General features: G+C 37.2%; 1 protein-coding gene across 1 annotated transcript in view; it reads right to left on the minus strand.

The window, feature by feature from the left end:
- Positions 1–25,455, minus strand: part of GPC5 (glypican 5) — a gene marked incomplete at both ends in the record, with an annotated part of 701,455 nt that overhangs the window by 127,534 nt on the left and 548,466 nt on the right. The window lies entirely within an intron of this gene.

Below are 25,455 nucleotides of genomic sequence, written 5' to 3' on the forward strand. Positions count from 1 at the left end.
GGTTTTTGACCTACATACTATTATGAGCCTGATTAACAATTCCCTAATCAAAGTTGCAAAACATTCCTCTTTGTGTTCAATAATTTAGAGATTCACGTGGGAGATGTATTGTTGCTCTTAGTCTCCATGTGAATTTAGTTCATTCTATGCATGTAGTCTTGAGATTCACTTGAGCAAAAATAATTTCAAATTAAAAAAAAAAAATACATCCAAGAGTGCAATAAGTGTCTGCACTGTATTTCTTTTTCATTGCTAAAAATACTGATAAGTTCAATTGCCAAGTATTTTGCTAATTAGCAAAATGGCATATTTGTTCTACCAGAGGCTCCTAGGACCAAGTCTTAACATGATTACTCTGCACCGTGTGGCCAGAGTGCTTTTGCACTATCAAATTGCAACAAGCAGATTCAGGAAGAGCATTCCCAATCACAAATGAGGCACAGAAGATGACATATAACCCCCTTTACCATCTTCCTTTCCTAGTGCCAGGAAAACAGGAGGAAGATGTGGAAAGATGTCCTGGCCACAAAATACTGAAGCACTGTGATTAAAGGTTTTTAAGGCCAAAGGTTTACCTAAGCCCCATTGGCTTGTAAATCACATAATTTCTGTAACCTCCAGAAAAGAAGAGAGTGATGTGTGCAGCTTAAAGGCCACACAGTCATTTCCCAGAGGAATAAATGCTCTTTTAGAGAGGGTATAGCTTACAGTACAGGTGAGGAGCAAGCCTGGAAATCAAATCATTGGCCTTACAGACCTCAGAGATTTCTGCACTATTGTGTACTTCTTAAACAGAAACACAGAATCACAGAATGATAGTGGCTGGAGGGGACCTCTTCATCCCCCTGACAGAGCAGGATCACCTGGAGCAGGCTGAACAGGTAGGGTTTTAATGTCTGGAGAGCTGGAGTTTCCACAACCTCTCTGGACAGCTTGTTCCAGTGCTCTGCCACCCTCACAGTAAAGAAGTTCCTGCTCATGTTTAGGTGGAACTGCCTATATTCAAGTTTATGCCCATTGCCTCTTGTCCTGTCACTTGGCACCACTGAAAAAAGACTGACCCCATACTCCCGACACCCACCCCTCAAGTATTTATAAGCATGGAAGACATCCTAAAACTGTAAGTCAGAGACTTCTATCAAAGCCATGGCAAGAACCTCCTCCTTTCCCTCCATCCTTTTCCCTTTCCCCTTAATTCACACAGAGAATTGCTGGCTTGGTTTCAGAAGAGTTTTAAATTTGGGACATTCTTTCAGATGATATCTCAGCTGTATTGCAGTTTATGCCCTGTTCAGTATAAACAAAGGCAAATATATACCTGGTCACTGTCCTTTTACACACTTCCAGTGATTCATTCAAACAGTTGGAAAAGGACTTACACAACTTATTGGAAAAATGAAGTTGTAGCTGAAATTTCCCCTAAGTACATTGGCAAATTAAGAATCTGGAGGAAAACATGGTACTGCAGACAAAGATTTCCCTGAAGGATGCATACACAATGCTAAAGCCAAGATATTTCAACTAAGTTGCTGATGACCTTAGTTAGCTGCTTGGTGAGTTAAACGAGACTTAAACCTTAGAATGATCAGCCTAATGACTGAACATGAGTGAACAAGCTCACTTGTTGATAAACCTGTGACATATTCTCCACAGTCAGGGAATTTTATGTATAAGAACAGACTTTTTAAGGAATAGAAAATCTACCTTACATGCATATTCAGCCTGATTCCTGATGCTTTGCAAGGCAGTTTTTCCTCCGGGAAATATGTTGAAATCCATTATAAATATTCAGCTTCTGACATGTCTGCAGATAAATTAATACAATCCAGTAGGTAATCCCTTTTTGCAAGAATCAGAGAAACTATTTTCATCTCCAAGAACACATGAAGGTATTTTTAAAAATATGCTTCCTGAATAGTGCATGAGCAGCGACACAATGTGATTGAAGTTCTTCTAATGCAGAACATGAAAGCTGAAGAGTTTTGTGTCCTACATTGTTTTATAGTCCTTTATTTGAAAAAAAAAGTTTAAAAGTGCAATGAGTTTCTTGTTGTGTACTTTTGTACATAAATGTACACACACAAATGTGCTGTTAGGAGAATGCATTCGGTCCTTAGTGTTATTTCCCTACATAGTGACAGAAGTAAACTTTGACACATTTTTAACTCACACCTTGCATGGCTATAGGGATTCTAATGCTATTTATAGATTCAACAGGTATAAAAATTAAAATAAATAAATACATGAAGCTCTGAGTCAATCTTAAACTCAGCAGAAAGATTACACTAATAAAATGTAGACCCTATCAGATAGGCATTATCAACACAAAGGATATCAGGATGCTGTTTGAATGTTTAGATTAAAATCCCCAAACTGCATGTAATTGATAGAAACTGTCAAAGAAAACAAGTGAAAAACCCAGCATGAAATGTACTTTTATGTCAAGGTTATAAGAGCTACCCATTTATGTACAATATTCACTATGTATCTGCAATAAATTATATGCCATATAATTTAAAACACATATTAATTTCTGAAGCTAATGAAGGATCTGAAAAAAAACCCAAATTCAGAGGGCACACACAAAAATTGTCAAGAAATCACTAGGGGTCTTAAACGACAGAAGAAATTGAACTGTAATTGCTTAAAATCTCTATCTAAATGTTTAGTCAAGATAAATAATGAAGACTACTAACTCAAAGGATGTTCCTGCCTATAGGGTTTAAAGGCAGTTTTAGATGGCAATAGTGCAGGGTATGATCACTTTGGAATAGCAACTGTAATGGTTATTTCTATTCAATTACATACTGAGAAAATGCTTCCTCTAATATGTGTCGAGTTTTGGTTAAGGTTTTGCACACAAATGCTTCACAGTGCAGCATTTCATGGAATAAATTTTCAAACTGTTCAGACCATGCAAAGATAAAATAGAATTAAAAAGTATTAACTGAAGAGAAAGAATGAACATCTGCATTAAAAACATGGAATATGACTTTATGAGATTAAATGTCAAATATTAAAAAACTCCAAACAAACAAACAAACAAAAATACCAACAAAAAATAATCCCCCAAACCAAAACAAGAGAAAAAAAAAAGTACTTGTTTTCTTATGATTGTATGAAAATAGCCAGCTCTTCCCATTTCCTTATCTATCTCTCCATGAACACATAAAGGACAAAGAATTCAGAATTTTGAAGGGGGAGTAGCTGCTGCCTGGAATGAATATGCTATGTAGACAATATATATCTTTACCCATGTATCAGTAAATTTTTTGTTCTTCCACAGTGCTTCAAATTTCCCATGAATATTGTAACAAAGTGATGACAAATTTGTATGGATGCAAGGGGTTGTCATCTATTTCTGATCCTCTTTTTGAAGTATATTACTTTCTTTACCAATGAAGAGATGACAGAAGAAAAAAGATGAGGTAGGTATAACACAGATTGTCCTATCATTAGGCACAGTGTCCAGTTTCAGCTATGAAAGCATTACCTTTGTGAAGACAGATGGTATCAGTATTGATTAATGTTGAATTACAAGGCTATTTCACTGGGTTCTCCAAGAGCTTAGTATCTGATATCATTCCTCTGTTTCCCCCTGACAAAGGGTGGACTATGTCAGAAATGGCTCAACCTCATTTAATACTCAGAGGCAGTTCCAAGCCTGACCAATCAGACATCAGCACCAGAGCTTCTGAAATATGACAGCTGAGAGTGCCCCTCTAGTTACATAGCCAGTGCTGCTTAACACATCTCTTTGAGACCGTAAGATGACATCTTAAATTGCCACTTAAATTGCTACTTCCAGGAAGTGGGACATTTTACATTGATAAGGCACCTAGATCACAGAATGGTTTGGGTTGGAAGGCACCTCAAAGATCATCTAGTTCCAAGCCTCCTGCCATGGGCAGAGACACCCTCCACTAAACCAGCTTGCCCACAGCCCTGTTCAACCTTGCCTGAAACACTGCCAGGGAGAGACATTCATCTGTACAGTATCCCACCAACTTCATTGGAAAAATGTCTTCTTTATGTCCAGACTAAATCTACTCTTTTTTGTTTAAAGCCATTACCCCTTGTCATGTCCCTCTCCATCTTTCCTGTAGGCCCCCTTTAGGTACTGGAAGACTGCTACAAGGTCTTCCCAGAGCTTTCTCTTCTCCAGGCTGAACCCAGCCTTCTGGTCATCTGATCATCTTGTGGACCCTCTCTGGACTTGCTGCAGCATCTCCATGTCTTTTCTGTACTGAGGACCCCAGAGCTGGATGCAGTACTCCAGGCGGGGTCTCACAAGAGCAGAGTAGAGGGGAGAATCACCTCCTTCAAACTGCTGGTCATGCTTCTTTTGATGCAACCCTGGCTGCACATACAGACTGGGGGATCAGACAGTGGAGGCCCGCCATATTGAGAGTGATTTGGGGGTCTTGGTCAACAGCAAGTTAAACATGAATCAACAGTGTGCCCAGGCAGCCAGGAGGAACAGCCTTATCCTGGGGTGCATCAAGCATGGCATGGCCAGACAGTCCAGGAAGGTGATTGTCCCACTCCACACTGCGCTGGTGTGGCCTCACCTCGGGTACTGGGTGCAGTTTTGGGCGCCGCAGTACAAGAGGGACATAAAACTATTGGAGAGTGTCCAGAGGAGGGCAACAAGGATGCTGAAGGGTCTGGAGGGGAAGTCGTATGAGGAGAGGCTGAACTCCCTTGGTTTATTCAGCTTGGAGAAAAGAAGACTGAGAGGAGACCTCATCGCAGTCTATGGCTTCCTGACAAGGGGGAGAGAAGAGGTAGGCACAGATCTCCTCTCTTTGGTGACCAGTGATAGAACCCAAGAGAACAGTTCTGAACTGGAGAAATCTGGGATAAAAAAGTTCATTTAATATTTATCATTAAACTTGAGTGACATGTTTTCTGGAAATCAGTCTTTGAATAGAAATAATATTCAAATGTATTAGAACTAGTGCTTGGGGAAATGTGGATTCTTAAGTGTTTTGCTGTGTTTTTGTTTTTAGAATCAATAACTGGCCTTTCATCTCACAAAATCTGAAGGAAACAAAATATTTACTGCTCTGTCCAGCTATACCACTTCTGCCCTGGTACTGTAATTCCCATTGATTTAGCAAGTAACACTGTCAAATTTCACATAAGTATAGAAATGATGAATAGAAAATCTTCTAGCTTTCAGGAAGATTAAATCATAACTCTACTTGGACTGTTCTTTAGTTCCAGCTATTTCACGTTAATGGATACATTTTATTAACTCCCAACAGTCCAGATGGGATACCTCAGACCACTGGAATGAAATTGAACATGGAGTGTATTTGCAGAAATGTTTTCTACTTGGGAGTGGTAGGCACTGCATTTGTCACAAACCATACACAGGCCATACTGAAAATTTTTTTCTGTGCTTCAATTATTTTTCCATACAGTTTTACATACCTTGAACTCAAACACATGACTTATGATGTCATATTTTTAAAGTGAGTGGAAAAAAAAGTGATACCATCAGAAGTGTAGACTAGCAAAGGGTCTGTTTATTCTTTGATAAAAATCGTATTGGATTTAGTATAATGCACAATGAGAATTTTTCCCACTGCAATATCACAGCTTAGATCCTAAAGTGGTGTCAGAGAATGCAAATGGTAAAAAAGGTGCAAGATTTACCTGATCAATTTAATTGATGTTATATATATTTTTATAGAAATGTTACAGCAAACTGAAAAGTTGCGGAAAAGCCATTTATATTCAGGGTATTTAAGTGAATAGAAAAGGCCTCCTCCACACCAAATTTCAATTCCTTGCTATTAAAAAAATATTGGATAATTATTATTAAAAACTGGTAGGTATCCTTCTTAAAATTGCTAAATACTAGATGTACTACACAAGTAAATGGAAGAGAGTCCAAAGCAATGTCTCGTCTGATTGAAGCTGAAGATAAGAAATACATTTCGAATTCTGTGCAACCACTGAAGAAGCACGGGTTATGAAGGTTAATTCTTTAAACATTAAGAGAAAAGCCATTCAATTTCACATTTTATTGACATTTGATCATAAAGTGCATTAACAGCTGGACTATTAAAGTACTGCGAGTATCTCTCATTGCAATATGCAATGGCACCTTCAGTAATACACTCTGCAGTGAAAGAGAGGCCTGAATGTCAGAAAGCTTTGCACTCAGTGAGCATTTCATGGACAGATTTATTTACAGCAAATCTTTCTATTTATTGAGAGAACTGTCAGTGTTTTGTGGGCAGAAGACAGAACGAGAACACAAATCATGGAAAGAGACACATGTATTTCCTACAGAAAAAGAAAATAATTAAAAGTTCTTTAGTATTCTTCATATAGAAAAAATCTTCCTTTCCCCTTCCACCCAGTGTTAAGTATCAAACTTTATAGTGGAGCGAAACACTGTAGCAGTATGAATTTAACTTCCTTAGCCTAAGTTTTAGCATAAATGCCCTGAAACTTAACTAACTTCTTGGTGTGGTAGAGGTAAACAAAATATGATCAACCATCTGTCCCAAGCAACAGAATGTTGATTTTGTGAGCTCAAGGACATAGATAGCCAAACTATAAAAACAACCTGCTGATAATCATGTGCAAACACATTGTGGAGCATCCAGAACAGGCAGGCTGAAAGTGTCAACAAAAGTGACAGTAAATTGGGAAAGGACAGTGAAGTTTGTTCAGACTAATAATCGATGAGATATTTTCTACCCAGTAAGTGAGGACACTTAAGAATACTCAGAGGCACCTGAAGAGCCTCTGGAAGACACCCAGAAAAAACCCCAACTTGTATGGACTCTAATGGGAACCCATAACCCTGTACCAGGATTCAGGGCTATCTCTCCAACACCTGGCAGATCTTGTGGCCCAGAACCAGAAATGTACATCACATGTTTGGGAAAGCTGCACTAAGCTCCCAACTGCATCACCTTTCCCATGGAACAGGGACTTGGTATAATTCATAAAATTGTATTTGCCAGTATCCAAGCCTGTTTAGTATCCACACTGTGATTTGCTCTCAACACATGAATATCAAGTTTCTGCTGTTTTCATTTTTTCACACTTGCAAGAAAATCAGAAGGATGTTTTTGTAAGTATTAGTTCAAGGTGCTTTGGCTCCTTGCTGCATTATGAAGTTCTAGAGAGCCTCTGCTCTTATGACCTGCTTCAGATAAAAAGAAAGACAGAGCAGGGCCATGGTATGCAAATGCTCACTAAAGTACTCCTTTGGATGGTTGTATCTTCTGCATCTATGCAGCAAGCAGTTGTCAGTATGCAAGCTTAACCTTGCAAAAGCCAAATATCACTCTGCTCAGGACTAGGGATTTCTCTGTTGCCCAGCACTACTCCTGGGTCTCTTGTGGGCTCAAATATAAAGAACAATTTGTGTATTTCTCCAAATGCTGTGTTACTCTGTGTGCTGAAGCCTGGCAAGCTGGGTTTAACAGCACAAAACAGAGGAAATGAATGCTAGAGAATAGTGGAGATGTGGCATGAAGACAGACCACGTATTCTGAAAGCCTAAAAGTATTTAGCAGACACCAGAGGGCATCAGTCTTAGCGTTGGCTCATTTGTATTCACTGTAAAAGCTACTGGGGAACAAAATTTCCTTAAAGAGTTTTGGTGCTTAGAATCAGAGGGCAATTAGCAGCCCTAGTATAAAGACTGTTCTGGGTATCTGGTTATCCAACAGATCCAGTTGTGCCAGAACAGCCTAAAATTGAGCAGTGAGAATGGCAGTTTACACACTATCATAAATCCTAAAGATTGTGCCTCTGCAGACACAGCACAATTTCACTCTGCTTAAAAAGCACAGCCAGACCCACTCCCATGGAACCTCGACCTATCCACATCTAACACTCTACTAAAATATGGTATGATTGGTACCCTCAGAGTACATCTAGCAAATTCTGCACAGCTACTAGGTTAATGTGTTAAATAATTCTCTTTCAATTTACAAATAGCGTCACGCATCCAATGCCACAACTAAACTACCACTGTCTATGTTGCTTTGGGCTGTACAGATTATAATAGTCTTCCTCAGAAAAGAGATAAGTCATATCCTACCACATGAAAAATTCAAGCAGCTTACATTCGTGTTTTTTTTTTAAATAACATTTCCCTAAAAATTTTAGCAAATATTTACATACAAAGAAAAAATGGATTCTTCCATATTTATTTAATTCTACAGCATACTTATTGAATTCTGTCTCCTGGACAGGGAAAAAAAAAAGTAACCAGCTGGTAGAAGTCAGGTCTGTTTGCTTCTAAATAGCTTGCTTAGATTTTAAAAGTAAGCATATAGAGGGAATGAATTGCAGAAATATGTAGCTATTCTAAAATAGTGATACACTTATTAAAGCCTAATAAAGAAATTTTGAAAAAGCAAATCATGGTTTTAATTTTTTTTTCAATATAGCCAAAATGCTAATATCGATTTGAAGAAAAATTAATTTCTCATGTTGCATTCAGCATCTCACTGAACCAACTGAAGTCACTACAAGTATCTATAATTGGATTTCTAGAAGAAGCTTTTCTCAACTTGAGTATAAGATAGTGAAATTGATACTTTTGGAATTATATTTCATAGACATATTTATTTATTTTGCATCCACTCACAACTGCATAGTTGTTAAGTAGGAAAATAAAATACATACATTTACCTTAGCTGTAAGTTCACTGGCAGGCATAGTACTTTTTTGAAACACCAGTTTCTCTTTGTTTCTTAATTGAGACACAAGACTTTTGTAATATAGAAAAACTTCAGCCTCAAGAAACTGTCTTCTCCAAGAGCAGAGGTAAAGTCCTACACTATACAGTGGCGAAGTAAAAATGCAAACTAAAGCTTATGCCAACTGTGCAAAGACTCTGTCTTGACCTTTTAAGCTTTTTATCAACTTGTTCCAAGAACTTGCTATGTGAACTGGAGCTGGGTACCAGGTGTCTCTTGTTATGATGTAGTTTTTAAGCATGGGATAATAGCATGTGCCTTGAAAATGCAGTTGAAAACAGAGGACCTAGACCTATAAGCAACCCACAGATGGTCAGTTAATTACTGGTCACGGAGGAAGTGCAACCTTGACAGTGGGGAAAAGACTGTCTTCAGCATACTAAAGAAAAGTAGCAGGTAAGCAAGAAAAAACAGCTGAGCACCAGAATAAGGCACCTGCCTGGGAAAGCAGCACTCTCCACCTTCCTTGTGCAGCACATAGCCTAGGGTGCAGAGCCTGAAGGCTAAAACAGCCTAGAAGCACAAAACTTATGTAAAATGACAGGATTTGGAGTGGGGGTGGGGGGATAGAGGTAGTAATCATCACAGGAATTGTTTCTGCAGCATTGGTGTGAGATCACTGGAGCTGTCTGCTTTCCCTCCCTGCTCTAAGAGCAGCAGCTTTCCTGCTCTCTGTTTGCTCTGGGAGCCCCTCATTCCTCAAGGACTCTTTGACCTGCTATGGCAATTGTCCAGGATTGAGTGTGGAAGGGTGGGTGTGGGTGTGCATGTGCGTGCCTTGTATTTCCCTGCAAATGCTATGTATTTCTTCTCTGTAATGCTCTAACTTGCTGGAAAAGCCTTATTACACATAAAACCCAATATGCTTTTATGGTTTCCCCTGTTGTCCTTTACCTTGCTCTGATGTCTTCATGTAGCCTTTTATTATGTAGTTTGGCAGTGACTGAGCTATGCTACATCCTAGAATATGTTATTTTCTTGAATCCTAGCGCCAGTCAAAATCCTACACACTGTGCCAGGAGCATGTTAGGAATGGGTGACTTCATGTTTATCTGTCAGTCAGTTTGGTACCTTCTAGCCAGTAGTTTAGTAATGTATCTAACCATAACCTCGTGTTTGTCCCTGACCTATTAATTTGAAAAATAGCCTATCTTCATGAGCCCTCTTTGCAAGTCACAGGTCAGTCAGAGCCAGAACTTGCACTGCTGCTTATGGAAGCTTGTTCCCTCCTTGGGGGCTGGGAAGATAATGCCTCATTAAGGCTATGACATCTTCATCTGCTTAACAAATCTCTTTATTTGTCTTAAATCTGTTTTCTCTGTTCTTAATAAATCTGATTTAAAAAATTTTGATGGTCACGTAGCTATTTCAGCAGTTCACTTTCAAGGGCAAGGCAATCTTGTAACTACAGAGAAGAAATGTTAAATGAGACCTCAATGATACAGTCAAAAGGAACAGGTAGGATTTGCCTTTACCTCAGGAAAATGTGATGAAAAATGCAACAGTAGATTTTACTCTACAGGAAATTAAAACAGCATCATAGAAGGAATGAGCTTTTAAGAGAAGCGACATACGTAGGTGGTAGTGAACTCTTCTGCTAGCTTATAGGAAATAAATATTTTTTTCTTTTATGTTTTTCCTCTTTCCTATTTCTGAGAAGGTGAAATATCTCACCATGATTGAATAGGGTAAAGATTCCCAGTAGTGAAATCTATTACATAGTGACACAGTCTCCAAAGGGAAGTAGTAGAAGCTTTATTGCTAAGTGCATTTAAATCTAGATGAGACAAAGCACTGGAAAATATTCTATAGGGAACAATTGAGTGACTACATGAAATAGAAGACCAAATAGGTATTTTCAGCTCTAATTTCTACCGTTACCATCCATGTTATGGTATGAATTGAAGGTTATTCAGAGATTAATGTGTTAGAGAGCTGCTAGATGAAACATTAATTAAGTAAAAATTCTGTATTTAACAACATTTTGCATGTTATTATAGATTCCAGGTTTAGTAATTTAACCATACTTAAAAGGAAGCATACATTAATAAGGACTGAGCTGCAGCCAAAAATATCCACCTGATTCTAAGTGGTTGCTCTTCACATAGCAACTAGAAAATCACATTACTAATCTGGCCTTTCCTCATAATCATAGATGTTGCCTAGGAATAGCAATTCTAATAGCATATCAATGAAATACATCTACTGATGTTGTAATAGGCTGGAAATGGACAATGGAGACAGAAATGAGAAATATAAAATTGTTGGCTGATGAATATCTGCCTAACAAAAGGTATTTTTGAAGGCTTGCTTAGCCAAAATACTCATATGGCTATAGAATGTAATTAAGCAATATAAAAACGGTGATGTGGTATAGATTTTCTTCTTTAGATTTCTTTTCACAAATGCAGCCAATTTGGAAGATGCTTTATTTTTTTCTTTATTTGTAGTTAAGAGTTATGGGCAGCTGGGATCTGCTTTTGATTTTCTTTTAGCACTAGGCTTTCCCTTTGATCCTTCTTCACATAAAAGATGTAACATTATATATGAAAAGTGGCAACCAAGAAAATCAGTCTTGCCTTTTTGGTGATATGTAGTCAGAATTATTATAGCTTTAGGTGAGTAGTAAATCTTTAGGAAGAGACAGATGGATAGAAATCAGTGCAATGCAGCACCATTATACTGACTCTGTCAGTGAGAGGAGAGTGTGAAGCTGTAGTAACAGCTACCTATGGCCTTTCTAACATTAGAGAAGATCCATAGCATGTAAACCCTCCTCTAAATCATATCTGAATGGTTTAATATAGAATGCTACTGGCAACGTGTTGAAGATAGGACTAGGAAAGATGTGGTCACATGCTAGTGGCTGTAACAACACAAAAAGTAATTCAGCAATACAGCATGGAGTGAGTGAAGGCAGGGAGAGGGGGTAGCTTGGGGAGGATGAGGTTAATTCTTCCTGCAGGTCGCCATCTTCTTGTTGTCTGAAATGGAATAAACTCTGCAGAAAAAATGTGCTGTTCTTATAGTATGGAGAAGACAGAAAATGAATGTCCTTGAATTAGTGCTTTGAGGCTTTCAGGCATATGTTGACCTGCCTGCGGTCCCGTGTGTTAGCCTCACTGCAGACAGACCATTTGGCAGGCTAGCTAATGTCTTTGCCTTTAGCCTTTGCCCATACCTCCTCACCCTTCACATCCTCCTGACACTGGCATATGCATAGAAAAGAAAAAAAAAAAAAAAAAAGCCAAGAAGCAGAAAGAAATACATCTTGTTGGTTCAAACACAATCCGTAAGGAGGGAAGAACATTCTGTTAAACCAGCAAACTATTTAAGCTAGAATGAGATTTTATCTTTCACTTATCATCATTTTTCTTACACTGTGAGTTTTATTAATTTTTAATGTTTAATTTGTAGTTTTAAACTTCAGAGGAAGTATAAAAAGAATATTCTGCACCTTTTTTGAGAACTACTTTGGTCATTCCGAAGTTCCCACATATTCTTATTTGTAAAACTGTCCATTTACAGGCAGCTTATGACTCCCATAGGGAGCAACCAAAAATCTTTCTATTTAAATAAGGCTCTTACTGAAGGCTAAGCATGAAAGTGCCCTAATAAAAAAAAGGTTCTGTTATCAGTCTTTCTGTCCCTGGGTGGCCTATGCTTTCAAATAAAACATGTTGATTTACCAACCTCATCCTTTGCTGGCAGAAATATAATGCTAGTCTGTATTAACTGCAGGGGTGGTGGTGGCAGAACTTGGAAAGAGCACTGTAAGAAAATGTGTAGGTCTCATCCAGAGGGAACATTTAAAATTTACCTTACAATGGGGACTTCAACCTTTTTATTTTTGGGGGGTGGGCTTAATTTTTTTTTTCTTTTTTTTTAACCCCTCTTCTGATTTCTAGCTGTATTTGAGACTGGTGCTGGAGTTCACAGATTTGTAGGTGTTGGAAGGGACCTATGGAGATCATCTAGTCCAACTTCCTGCCTAGAGCATGTTGGACAGTATCCAGATGGGTCCTGAATATCTCCAGAGAAGGAGACTCCATAACCTGTCTGGGCAATCTGGTCACCGTCACAGTACAGACTTTTTTTCTCATATGAAGATTGAACTTCCTGTGTTTCAGTTTTTACCCATTGCCCCTTGTCCTGCTGCAGGGCACCAGTAAGAAGAGTCTGCATCCCTTTCTCTAGAAAACCACCATTCAGTTTGTAAGAGTTACTGTAGTGATTTGTCTGTGCTTGTAAGTCATAAGGCTATGTTACACATCATGAATGGAAAAGTTGGGAACTCATCACTGGAAGTTTGTTTACCCTCAGTGTCCTGATACATAGCAGCATACCAGATGTTCCCCCAGAAGCTCTCTCACTCCGCCTTCCCCCACAGGACAAGGAGAAAAAGTAGGATAAAATAATTGTGGTTTGAGATAAACAAAATGAGATCCCTTAATAGCTACTGTGTTGAGGTAAGGTCCATGAAAATGATCAGAGGGGTCAAAAATTTCTTTGAAGACATACTGAGAGAGTTTGTGTTGTTCAGCCTGGAGATGAGGCAGCTTGGTAGATGTTTATTGCAGCCTTTCAGAAACATTTTTATAAATTTAAATTTATTGCAGCCTTTCAATGCTTAAAAGGGGGCTTGTGAGAAAGATGGAAAGTGACATTTTACCAAGGCCTATAGTGACAAAAGAATGGACAGTGGTTTCAAACTAAGAGGGCAAATTTATACTGGACATAAGACCTTTTTTACAGGAAATATTCATGTGTTATGGTATAGGGTCTTCCACTGTTTGCATGTCTACTCCAGTGTCATTATCCATGAGTTGTTGGGCAACAACCTGCTTCACTGTGTTCTTCATGGGTCGCAGGGGAATCTCTGCCCTGACACCTGAAGCACCTTCTCTTCTTGCTCCTTGCTAGACCTTAGAGTTCACAGTGCTGTTTTTTCCAACCCTTCCATTCATTTTTCTGTCATTTGCTTAAAAACATTCTCTGAGGCACCACACATTTGATGACAGGTTCAACTGTGTCCTGCAGTGGGTCTGTTATGGAGCCAGCTGGAAACAAATGTGTCTGGTGTGGGGCAGCCCCTGGTCTCAGAGAGACCACACTGCATCCCGCCTACTACCAAAACCTTGCCACCTACACCCAATACAAAGCTCATCATGAGATGCTGAAGAGAAAGTTAATGTAAATTTTATATCTGTTCCCTATCTAATACTTCTTTTTATGTTCAGATATCTAAGACAGTTTTTAATTCAGAAAATAACTCAAAATATGTTATCTTTCTTGACATTTATAAACATAATGAAAAAAAAAGTTGGCTTTTAGCTCTCAAGGAAGCAGAAGTTATCATCCAAAAATTCAAGAATTTGTATATGCATAAACTATAGTACCATTCCCAATCTTATTCTGTATCATTTTGCTGCACCTTTTATAGAATGTTGCTGTGTAGAGGGTTTATTTTTTTTTTGCTCTTTGAATTATTATTATTAAGATAACCATTCATCTTTTTGGCATAATGAAGAGTTTTTTAATGTAAAAAGTTTAGGGAAATAATAGATGTTGCTTGGGAACATGTAGTTCTTTGAAAGTAATTTGAAAATGTACAGTCAAGTGCCTTATTTTCCTGCTAAGATTTATGTTGAAACTGATCTTTCTACAAGATAATGACAGGATGACCTAAACCAATGAAGTATTCTTTTAGATGGAAAATATCTTCTCTGTACCAGTTTACCAATACAGCTGTGAAACAAAATGCTTGTTAGACTGCTTTTTCACTCTCTTGACTTTAGCTTAGTATGACCATGGGTTTAGTGTGAGAAACTTTTTGCTGAGCCTTATCTAATTTTTCATTTATATTATAGGATATACAGTCAAGGTACTTGCAGGGTACATATTTTTTTCTTTGATACAGAGGAAAACAAATTTTATTTACTAGTTATGTAAAGACAATCTGAACTCAGAAAATATAATATATGTTGTGGACTTGATTTGTTTTGTTGTTGATGGTGTTTTAAGAAAGCTATTAATCCTTATTTCCAGAAGAAATCTGGATAGAAAATCATTATTACCCTTAATATGAAACCTTCAGAAATATTTTTATGAATTTAAATCACTGCATGGTTACTCATAAGACAGGAATAACCTCTACTGAGTGGCAAAGTTTTGCACAGTCCTTGGAATATTTGCAAATGTACATTTAAATCTTCCTAGGAATGATAGGAGCTCTATGCTATAAATTCCTCTAATACTAGAACTATAAATATAACTTTATGAAGCCTGCTTCTGCCTGTGTTTTATAGCTTGTCCTGATTTGGCTCTTCTTGAGATTTCGGATATTAGCTGTGAAAGACATTAGGATTTTCTTTCCTAAAGCCATGTGATGAGAATCAATCTAGACATACAAATAAAACTATTAATAAAAAAGGCTTTAAAAATGAGATACATCACTGCTGAAACAAAGCTCATTTTAAGGCAAAACAGGAGCAGGATTAAATCAGAAATCAATGACAAAAACTTCCTGTAGTAGAAAAAAAATAGTTGCACCAGAAAAATGTCATATGAAACACAAAACCTGGTTATTTCCAGTATAATTTATTTCTCGGACTCTGGACTACCTAAGGTTTACCAAGTTAAGAGTATAAAGCCATAAGAGCAACCACGGTAAAGTATAGTACCTCTAATAGCAGGCCATAACTTATATGTATGGAAGAATATAAAACAGGATGCATCTAGGGCTGGTCTTGGTCTTCTACTTCCAGAAATCAACAGTGTGGGACTTTTATAGCTAGAATTTGTATCTGAATCATAGAATCTTTAAGGACAGAAAAGACTTCTAAGTCCAACCCTCTGACAAATGCCCCAATGTCAACTAAATACCACCATGTTAACTAAAAATGTGATGAAATATGATGTCAGATGGCCATACCTCCATGAAACTGTGTAATTCTTTCTTGTAAAGGATTAACAAGGTATATTATTTTTGCTAAGTGAAAAATCATTAAAGTTACTATTTTTTTTAAACCTATTACCTGAGATTTTTTTCAGATCCTTCTAGATTGTCATACTGAATGATATAGTGATAATATTCTTCATTCACCTCCATGATTTATGGCAGTCTTATATACTACCCAGGGTTGAACAATGCTTTCTAAAGGAGATAGGAGAAAAATATACTGTAATAGTTGCAAAAGAGAGGTTTTAAAATCAATCAAATGGAATGGCTTCACCATGTATCTTTTTCGGACTCCCTTGGTGGAAGCCAGCTTGACAAAGAATAAGTAGTAGCTATTCCTTGCCAGCATTCTTCACTAAATTGCAATTGTATGATTATGGAAATGTCCCTTAAAAAAAACCCACACAAACAAACAAAAAAACAAACCCAAAACAAAACCCCACAGCTGCCTACCATGCAATCTCTTCAATTACTTATATTCAAATTCTTATTCTTTCGACCTTACTCTTTCTATTCTTTACTATCACTACATGAAGTCTTAGTTCTGGAGTCCATTTACCATTATCTCCTATTTTCTTCAGTATCAGGTAATATTCTCTTTGTTCAGAAAGCACACTTTATTTTTCTAATTTATTTGTTCAAGAGTCTTTCTCTCATCCTCCAATATTTTCTCTTCTATCTCTGTTATCAGCCTGATACGGGTGTATTGTTATCCACCTGCATCTGTCTTCACTGCAGTCACCCTTGAAATCTTCATCATTACTCCCATGCATCTTAAGTGCATTCAGAGATATGTGAACCTTTTCTTGATTTCTCATCAGTTTCTTAATTTCTGGTTCATGGAAATTGCATAATATCTATTCACATTGTTTTGTAATATACTATTTCTCCTTTGTCAAGTAGTTTGCTTATTTTCTTTCAGCAGAAAGCAGTGGTACCTTCAAATATTTTGAAATCATAATTCCTACTTCGATTCCAACAAATGGAATCAGTGAATCTCAGTCACTTGTCCCTCCATTTTGGACAAGGACATGTTGGGATCAAATACCATTTTTAGTTATCACTTGTAGAGAAGTACACAAATTAAAACATAGTATATTTGTGGCAAGCTACATCCATAATTCTTGTGGAAGAAGCTAATGATAGAATAGAGCTTTGTGTAAGGCACTGTCAATGGTAAAGAGGAAATTGAGATAGAAATGTCACCCTAACATTTTTCTTTGATGGGGAGTGCTTGAGAAAATGGGGATTTATTATTGATCTACTTCTACTGTTCGCAGGTGTGGCCATAAGAAGAGCAGCCAGAGCCTTGTGGACTAAGAATGCCAAGCTTTCCAGTAATGGTTTGTAGTTGGAGATACTTAATCAACTTTTGGTCTGTAGAAAAAAAGTTTGTGTAGTTCAGTTGTCTTTCCCTACCTTTAATGTATGGGAGAAGCAGAAGGGCAACAATAATTAAGCATTCCAGAATGCGTCCTTCATGCAGCACTGCAGGAAGGGTAGATAAAGAGTCAAGTCACCTAAGAATACACTTTTTAGTGCTTCATCACCAGGCATAGACATTTTCAATAATTAAAATTTTGTCTGCAATTGCCTGTATACAAAAGTTATTCATTCCTGAAAGCAGGCATGCTATCATGTTTCAACATTCTATAAGGAAATTTTATGAGACATTTATTTTGTCTCTACCCCACCCCACTATTAGTAATACAATATTTAGTAGAGTGATTGACTATGTAGTAAGAGGATAATTTATCAAAAGATTGTAGGCAGAAGTAAGCTGCTTGGAGTCTCTCAGCAACAATGGACCCAATTATAGAGGAACTATGTATTGTAGAGTGTATATTGTACAGTGTTTATTGTAGGGGTGAAAAAAGAAGGTGTGGGTTTCTAAGATCTGACTCCCTCAAGAAGACTGGTATGGATAAGGACTAAAAATATTCTAAATATCCTTAAAACCAAACAAAAAAACACATTATATGCCTCAGAGGAACCTTTTTCTAGCACTGCTTTGCATAGAGGTATAATGGTATTGGTCAGCAAAGAGGGAAAACTAAGCATAAATTTAAATACTGGAAATTTAAAACAAAAAATTTGAGTCAAACGCCAGATAAAACAAGCCTATGAATGAAAGTTCAAAGTAGTCCTCACCATTCCCCAATTTAATCCCATCGTAGCATGATGTACTAACTATATAGTAACTATATATCACAGATTCGTGGCATGGTTTGGGTTGGAAGAGACCTCAGAGACCATCTATTTCCAACCCACCCTGTCCTAGTGTCTCACCACCCCCACAGTAAAGATCTTTTTTGTAACATCTCATTTAAATCTGTCGTCTTTTAAGCTATTATCCTGTGTTCTATCACTACACTTCCTGATGAACAGTCCCTCTCCAGTTTTCCTGTAGGCTCCATATGGTATGGGAAGGTTGCTGTAACGCCTCCCAAAGCCTTTTCTTCTCCATGCTGAACAAACCCAACTCTCTCAGAATGTCAACATAGGAGCCATGCTCCACCCCTCTGACCATCCCCTGGCTTTACTCCAAAAGTAACTACTTTTTTTTTTTTTTTTTTGTTACTGGGAAACCCAGAGCTGGATGCAGCACTCCAGATGGGGTCTCAGCAGAAAGGAGTAGAGGTGGATAATCACCTCCCTTGACCTTCTTGTCACATTGTTTTTGATGCCACCAGGGATACGACTGGCTTTCTGGGCTGTAAGCGCACATGGCTGGCTCATGTTGATCTTATGTTCTGTTATGTTTTTTTAAAAAAGAAGTGTTTTGTTAATACCTAGATGCAGATTAGTTACCTAAATATAAATAATTCACTAGAGTATTTTACTACAACATATTTCTATGTATTAAGCTAGCTTAATACAAATGTACCATTACCAATTAAATAGGTAATACAAGACCAAAACTCCAGGTATTTCTTGATAATGAGGACACCCAAGAATTCTTCAGGTCATTTGTGACACAAAGTACTTTTCTTATCGAACAAACAGGGAATCTATTTCACTCAAATTGATTGACACTGCTCAAAGGGGAGATATTGACTTTTATTAGCTTCTTTTTGCTTTTAGCATTTTCACTGACTTTCAAAGTCTTCAAATAAATTGTTTCAATTGACACACAGAAAAAGAAATAAAACTCCTTCGCCTTTTGATAGTGCCTTTGCTACAAACAATGATATTCATTGCAGCCATAATTTGGAAACTCCAACAGAGGAATAATTCACATTAAAGTATTAATCTCACAATGTCCAGGAAAATTGAAAAATACAAAAGGCAAATATAAAAAGAGAGGGGAAAGATGCAGTGCCCAAATGGAGCCCTTGCTGCAGATCTATAATGTTTGCAATACCATTTCCACTTTCCCCCTAACAAAAAAAAAAATTAAAAAATTTCCTAAGCATATAGTTTAGTGGAAGTGTTTATAAACATTAAAGAACTAAAGAACTGATGTTCAAGTAGCTGTCCTTCTTAAGCCTGGCTCATTGGTTATGTCATTTTTATGGTGCAATGTGCTTAGGTGATCAGCAATAACTGCATCCCTTATGCTTTCTCACCATTTAGAATCACTTCCTTTAAAAATGAAAAACCTACAAAAAAAGGTAAAGTTTCTTTTTCTTTTTAAATTAAGTGTGCTGAGTCATTCAGAAAAGAAGTACCATGTGTTGAAGGACTGGAATTTTATGTTATTATTGATAGTGAAAACCCTCTTTACTTCAGTGGAGCGGTCACTTTACTGACACTCTTTACTAAGGGTGATACTACTCAATATGAAAAAAAATGTTAAAAGTGCCTCTAATGAGTCTGTAAATAGGTGATTTAATTTTTTTTTCTAACTTGTATAGAATTATGAGAGAGATTTGGGATAAATTTTGGTTTTTCGGTTTGTTTTCAGTACACCTGTTTTTTTCCCACACATATTAAACCCTATGCACTATGGTTTAGTAGGAATTAACATAATGATCAGAAAAAAAAACCCAAGGCTAGTTATCTTTAATTTAAGCAAGCCAAAAAGGTCAGCAGAAGAAGAAAATTGGAGCAAAGGTGTAACTGGATCAATAAACTCATGTATTTCTTGATATATTTTGTATCAGTTTGAATCCTTTTCTTGTCACTGTAAGAGTCTGATAAAACTCTAAGACTATGAATGTCTGTAGAAGAGATGACCCAGAGCTGTGATGAGTCCTGGGCAAAGAGCTTACATTCAGGTCTAGTTACCCTGTTTGCCAGCATCTTCTGGAATAAGAAAGTTCTGAGGGGAAATCTGAAATGTGCATTTCAAAACCTTTTTTGTCTGAAACGTAGGTAAAATCCTTTTGGTTTTTTTCTTTTTTTCCCCCTTGGGGAAGTGGAAGATGTAACACTGAGAATTTGCACAAAAATGTAGGTTCTGTGACACAAGAAATAATGCTCCCTATGAAGTTCTTTCAAACACCTCTTTTTGAAGAATAATGATAATTTTCTTCTATTAGAGAACATATACTTTCCAACAATTAAAATGTGGGTAAATTCCGCCAGATGTGAAAGAACTAAGCTTTAGGTCATGTCAAAGGAAGCAATGCAGGCACTACTCTGCAAGTGCTTTAAGAATTGCTCCATGGATAGGTTAAAGTCCATCTAAAACAAACAGTTCCCCCCAAGAGCTGGCTTTGCTATTGATTTTTGTAAAACCTTGCCTCATTTGTAGCTCTCAGCCTCATCTTTTCCTCTTTCATGCAGCTCTTACTCTGACACATCAGGGCTGAGCTCTAGTGTGGTACCTGAGTACTAGAGTAAGACTCTCCCCATGAGGTTTAAATCTGGCTCAAGCCAAAATCCAGCCTCACCAATAACAGAAAACAGTGTTGATGATCTTCAAAATACACACTTTTTTAAAATGAGCTAACAGGTTCACTCCAGGTACATAAAAGGAGAAATAAAATTCAAAGTAAAGACAAGCATATGTTTCATGTCTTCGCTGTACTGCAAACAACAGAATCAGGTTCTACCCTATGAAGTATATGATTCAACAGCCTTATCAACCAACAATGGAGATGTGTGATTATTTTTTTTAATTATTTGCCTTTCTTAGCCCATTATCAGAAAAACTGATACTACAAAGACAAGGAAGCCACAGATCTCATTTTAAAACTAACACAGTTTCTAGGTGACAGCCACAAAACTACAGTGAAACAAAGGTTTATCATTCAGACTTTACTTTAATTTATTTTCAGTATTAGTTTTAGACAAACCTTAGTTAAAACTATATAGGACATCCCTGAAACTGTTAGCTTTAAAATAAGGAGGCATTATTATTATTAGAAAAATATGCTTAGTTTTACACATTGAAAAGCTGTATCTGTTAAACAGATAATAGAGTTTCTTGTGGATGTATAGAACAGTTGACACAACTGACCTCTTCCAGAGCTGTCACAGCTTGCAATGTAAATATGCATGAGATCCACATTTTTAAGCTGATAAAAGGCAAATTCAACATATTTGAAAACTAAGGCTCAAAGGTAAGTGCTGAATCAATGAAAAGGCAAAGATCATCACAAAGCACAATGAAAACAGAAGATGCCTGGAATTTGTTCAAGGACAAACTTTTAGATAAAATGAGGGACATTATACTGGCAGTGGCTAATTATAAAAAGCCATAAAGAGCACATGTTTCAATCTAATTTTATACATTCACAAAATGTTCTCTCAGTTATTCAAAATCATCTTAGCAGAGAGGCTGAACACATGAACAAGAAACAATTCCGACACTTAAAACACAATAGTAAAGGTACCATAATCAGAGAAATAAACAATAGCTTTAGTATTACTGGTTCCTGATAAATTTTATGCATTGTGGCAATGCTTTTTCTAACAGTCATGTGAGTGGAATCTCTGTGACATATCAGATGGAAAGGGCAGTATAAGTGTGCACTTTTTATAGTGTAGTTTTGCTAATATAGAAATTTCAATATGGAAGGTAAAACTTGGGCATGTTGGTAGAAATATTAAGAGCATTAGCAAATGAAGCATAGTCACTGTCCTAAAAACACATCAGAAATATAAACAGATGAAGAATAGGGGCAGAAAGAATATTACATAAACACAGCAGCTCAAACAAAACAGAAAAGTCTTCCTGTATCTTTGCCTTTATTTTCCTTATGTGAAACAAAACAGAAGACAGGTAATGGAGAAAAAAGAAACTGCAGAATATAATCAGTAGAGAAAAGGCAAAAGAAGAAAAAAGAAAATGATTTAGTGATGCTAAGGAATGCTAAAGGTTCTGATTTTTACTGTGGAGAAATCAATGAGACAAAGTGAATTATGTAAGGTCATATAAGGAATAAAGTGATCATTAAAACTAATGTATAACACAAACAATAGAAGAACCGTGATACTGCATCATGATCTTTGGTGAGTTCCAGATATGTAAGTAAAGAACACAAGACACAGGGCAGGTATAAATGGACCTTTCTGTAAACTGTCTCAAAAATCTAACAGGAACTTGCTAGGTAGAAGAATATGTAGAAGAAAATATACGTATGTATGATACTTAAAGGCAATAAATGATAAACCTGACATAATTGCTGTGCAAGATGCTGCTGCTTTTGTTATCCCAAACAATGGGGAGACAGGAAGAAAGAAAAGCAGACAATCCTGATCTTTTCCTACAACTTCCGTTGCTCCTATACTTTCCATGTAAGAACTCAATTCTATATCAGAAATTTCAACCAGCAACTGGCTGTGGTAGACTGATCAAAGGCAATGTGCAAGCTTTGTACTGGCAAGAACAGTGAAGAAATCAGTTAGCTTGGAATCCATGAGAATATAGAACCCAGGTGGTGCTTTGTTTTTTTTTTTTCCTGAACCATCAGTCTAATTCCTTAATGAAAAATGAGCCTGTTTCCCACAGTACTTTTGATGTACATGACTTTGCTGAATTCATTACTACAAGATGATGCTCCCTGAATTTCTGTCATATTCAAAGCTGGATTTAGAAGTAGTCACAAATCGTAATTATTTTTATCCATATGTTTTATGATAATTCATAGAATCACTGATCACTGTATCATAGAATGGTTGGGGTCAGAAGGTACCTTAAAGTTCAACTAGTTCTACCCTCCCCCACCATGGGCAGGGACACCCTCTGCTAGACCAGATTGACCAAAGCCTTATCCAACCTGGCTTTCAATACTGCCCAGGTGGGGGGTCCACAATTTTTCTGGGCAACCTGTTTGAGTGTCTCACCACCCTCACAGTAAAGAATTTCTTCCTAATACCTAATTTAAATCTACTCCCTTTTAGTTTAAACCCATTATCCTTTATCCTATCCCTACACTTCCTGATAAAGAGGCCCTCTCCAGCTTTCCTGTAGGCCCCTTCATGTACTGGAAGGCTGCTCTAAGGACTCCTTCTCTTCTCCAGGCTAAACAGGTCCAACTACCTCAGCCTGTCTTCAGAGGAGTCATGCTCCAGCTGTTTGATCATTTTCATGATCCTCCTCTGGACCTGCTCTGACAGGTCCATCTCTTGCTTGTACTGGAGACCCCAGAGCTGGATGCCATACTCCATGTGGGGTATCATGAGAGGACAGGGGAACAATCACCTCCCTTGACTTGCTGGTCATGATGTTTGTAGAAAAAACCCAGGAGACTGTTTCCTTTCTGGGCTACAAGTATGAATTGCTGGTTCATGTTGAGCTTTCCATCCACCAACATTCCCAAGTACTTCTCCTCAGGACTACTCTGAATCCATTCTCCACCCAGCCTGTAGTTGTGCTTGGCAACTGCACCAATCCATGTGCAAGACCCTGTATTTGTCCTTGTTGAACTTCATGCAGTTCACAGATATCTATCTCTCAAGAGTGTCAAGATCCCTCTGCATTGCAGCCCTTCTCTCCAGTGTGTCACCTGTATCACACAGCTTAGTGTCATTGGCAAACTTACTGCAGTGAAAATATAATTTTTTCAATTGATTTTCATATTAGCAATTTAATCTTAGAAATCATAGAAATATGATTTCTCTTCTCAAAACACATGTCCTTTTATTGTAAAGAGAGCATGTTAATGATATTTTCAGAGCCAAGATGTAGTACAATTTGGGAAAATACAGAAAGAAAAACCCAAAACATAAGTGTGACAGAGTTTTAGTTCCTATGGCTTAGTAGGAGAGATTTAGTAATCAGAGTTGTGGTAACCAGAAGAGGAAACTGAAAATGTAGTAGCAGTCTTACTGTATGTAAAAAGCTACTCTTCTCAGTGTCCATAGTGGAGAAGACAAAAAGTATCAGACTTGAAATAAAGAAAAATTTAGGCTAGGCTTCGAGAAAAAAGTTCTATCAGAATGGCTTCCAAGAATTAAATAGGTTACTGAGCTACATTATAGAGACTCAAGAGTGTCAGCCTTTAAGAACAGATTTAACAAAATCTGTGAGGAATGACCTTCCTATAGTTGATAAAAATTAACTCAATGAAGTGGAAGGATACTCCTCCAACTGCTGTAACTCTGACTGTAGCTCATTATTTCACCTGGGAGTAGATGACTCAAACCTATTAAGTAAGAGGAGAAAAAAAAGTCTTAAGTCATTTAATGTTTAAATACTGCCCAACATTTAGCTTTCACAAAATAGAAAGAACATATTTACATAGGTATAAGATATTTATATAATTTAAGATTTCTGAAGTGAAAGTTATAGTTGTTCTATAATGAGGAAATTCAAGTCACATGTGTGGAATAGTGGAGTGTCAGAGCTGTGCCTGTTGCATGTGCCCAGCACACTCAGTTTCCAGAGTGATCCAGGAACTTCATATTATTCATCAACAAAGATTAGACAAGGGACTGATGTGGTGAGGTGGTTGACTGAGATACAATCTGATTTCAAAACAATGCATTTGAGTTATTGTCACAGAACCTCTTCTGGTGAGAATTCATACAGTCCTGGCATCATTTTGTTCTTCTAGGAAACTCCTGCTGGACTGGGACCAATAGATAGGTACCATTTGTATGGACAGATGTACAGATAAACATCCTGGGTAGAGTCAGGCAGTTACAAGGACTCTCACAGAAAGATCCAGCTGCATGTGGCTAAAACATTTCTCAATGGTCAGTGCGTTATCTTTTTATTGCAGGTACAGAAATGTTCATTTAGGACAGACTTTGGTATGTAGCTGAGATAATTGATATGTTTTTTATGTAGTTTAAGATATTCAATAGAACTGGGTCATGTATATCCTGGAGTGATCGCGTAGGAACTCTGACAGTTACAAGAATTCAGCAAAACACAAGTTTGGGGAATCTCAATCAGTCAAGCTAAAAATCTGGTTACAGGAACCCTTGCAGTGGAGAATGTTGTCACATCCAGATAGCAGCTGACTGTCCTGTTCAAAAAATTAGGTTAGGTTAGATGAGATTAGATTAGACTACCCATATGAATATTACTTTCTGCAAAACAAGATTCCTTCTCTGAAGGATTTACACATGAGCTATTTCTACAAACAAACAAAAAAAATCTTTTAGCAATGTTCTAGAAGACATTTTAAGTTGTCTTTAAACATTTCACTGATCAAAAAAAAAATAAAAAAGGAAATACAGGTCATTGTTGCTTTCCAAAATATAGTCTGTGATTTTTTTTTAAATAAAGGCTTTCATCTTAAAGCTTCAGCTTGTTTCCTAAATTATTTATTTTCTTGTGCTTTCAATGACCCATTCTTGAAAGTCTTCCTCCACTCAACTAGTTTGGCAACAACACCTTTTGATACTTCAGTT

This window comes from Gallinula chloropus (genome assembly GCF_964237585.1).
Source record: "Gallinula chloropus genome assembly, chromosome: 1".
NCBI lineage: Eukaryota > Metazoa > Chordata > Aves > Gruiformes > Rallidae > Gallinula > Gallinula chloropus.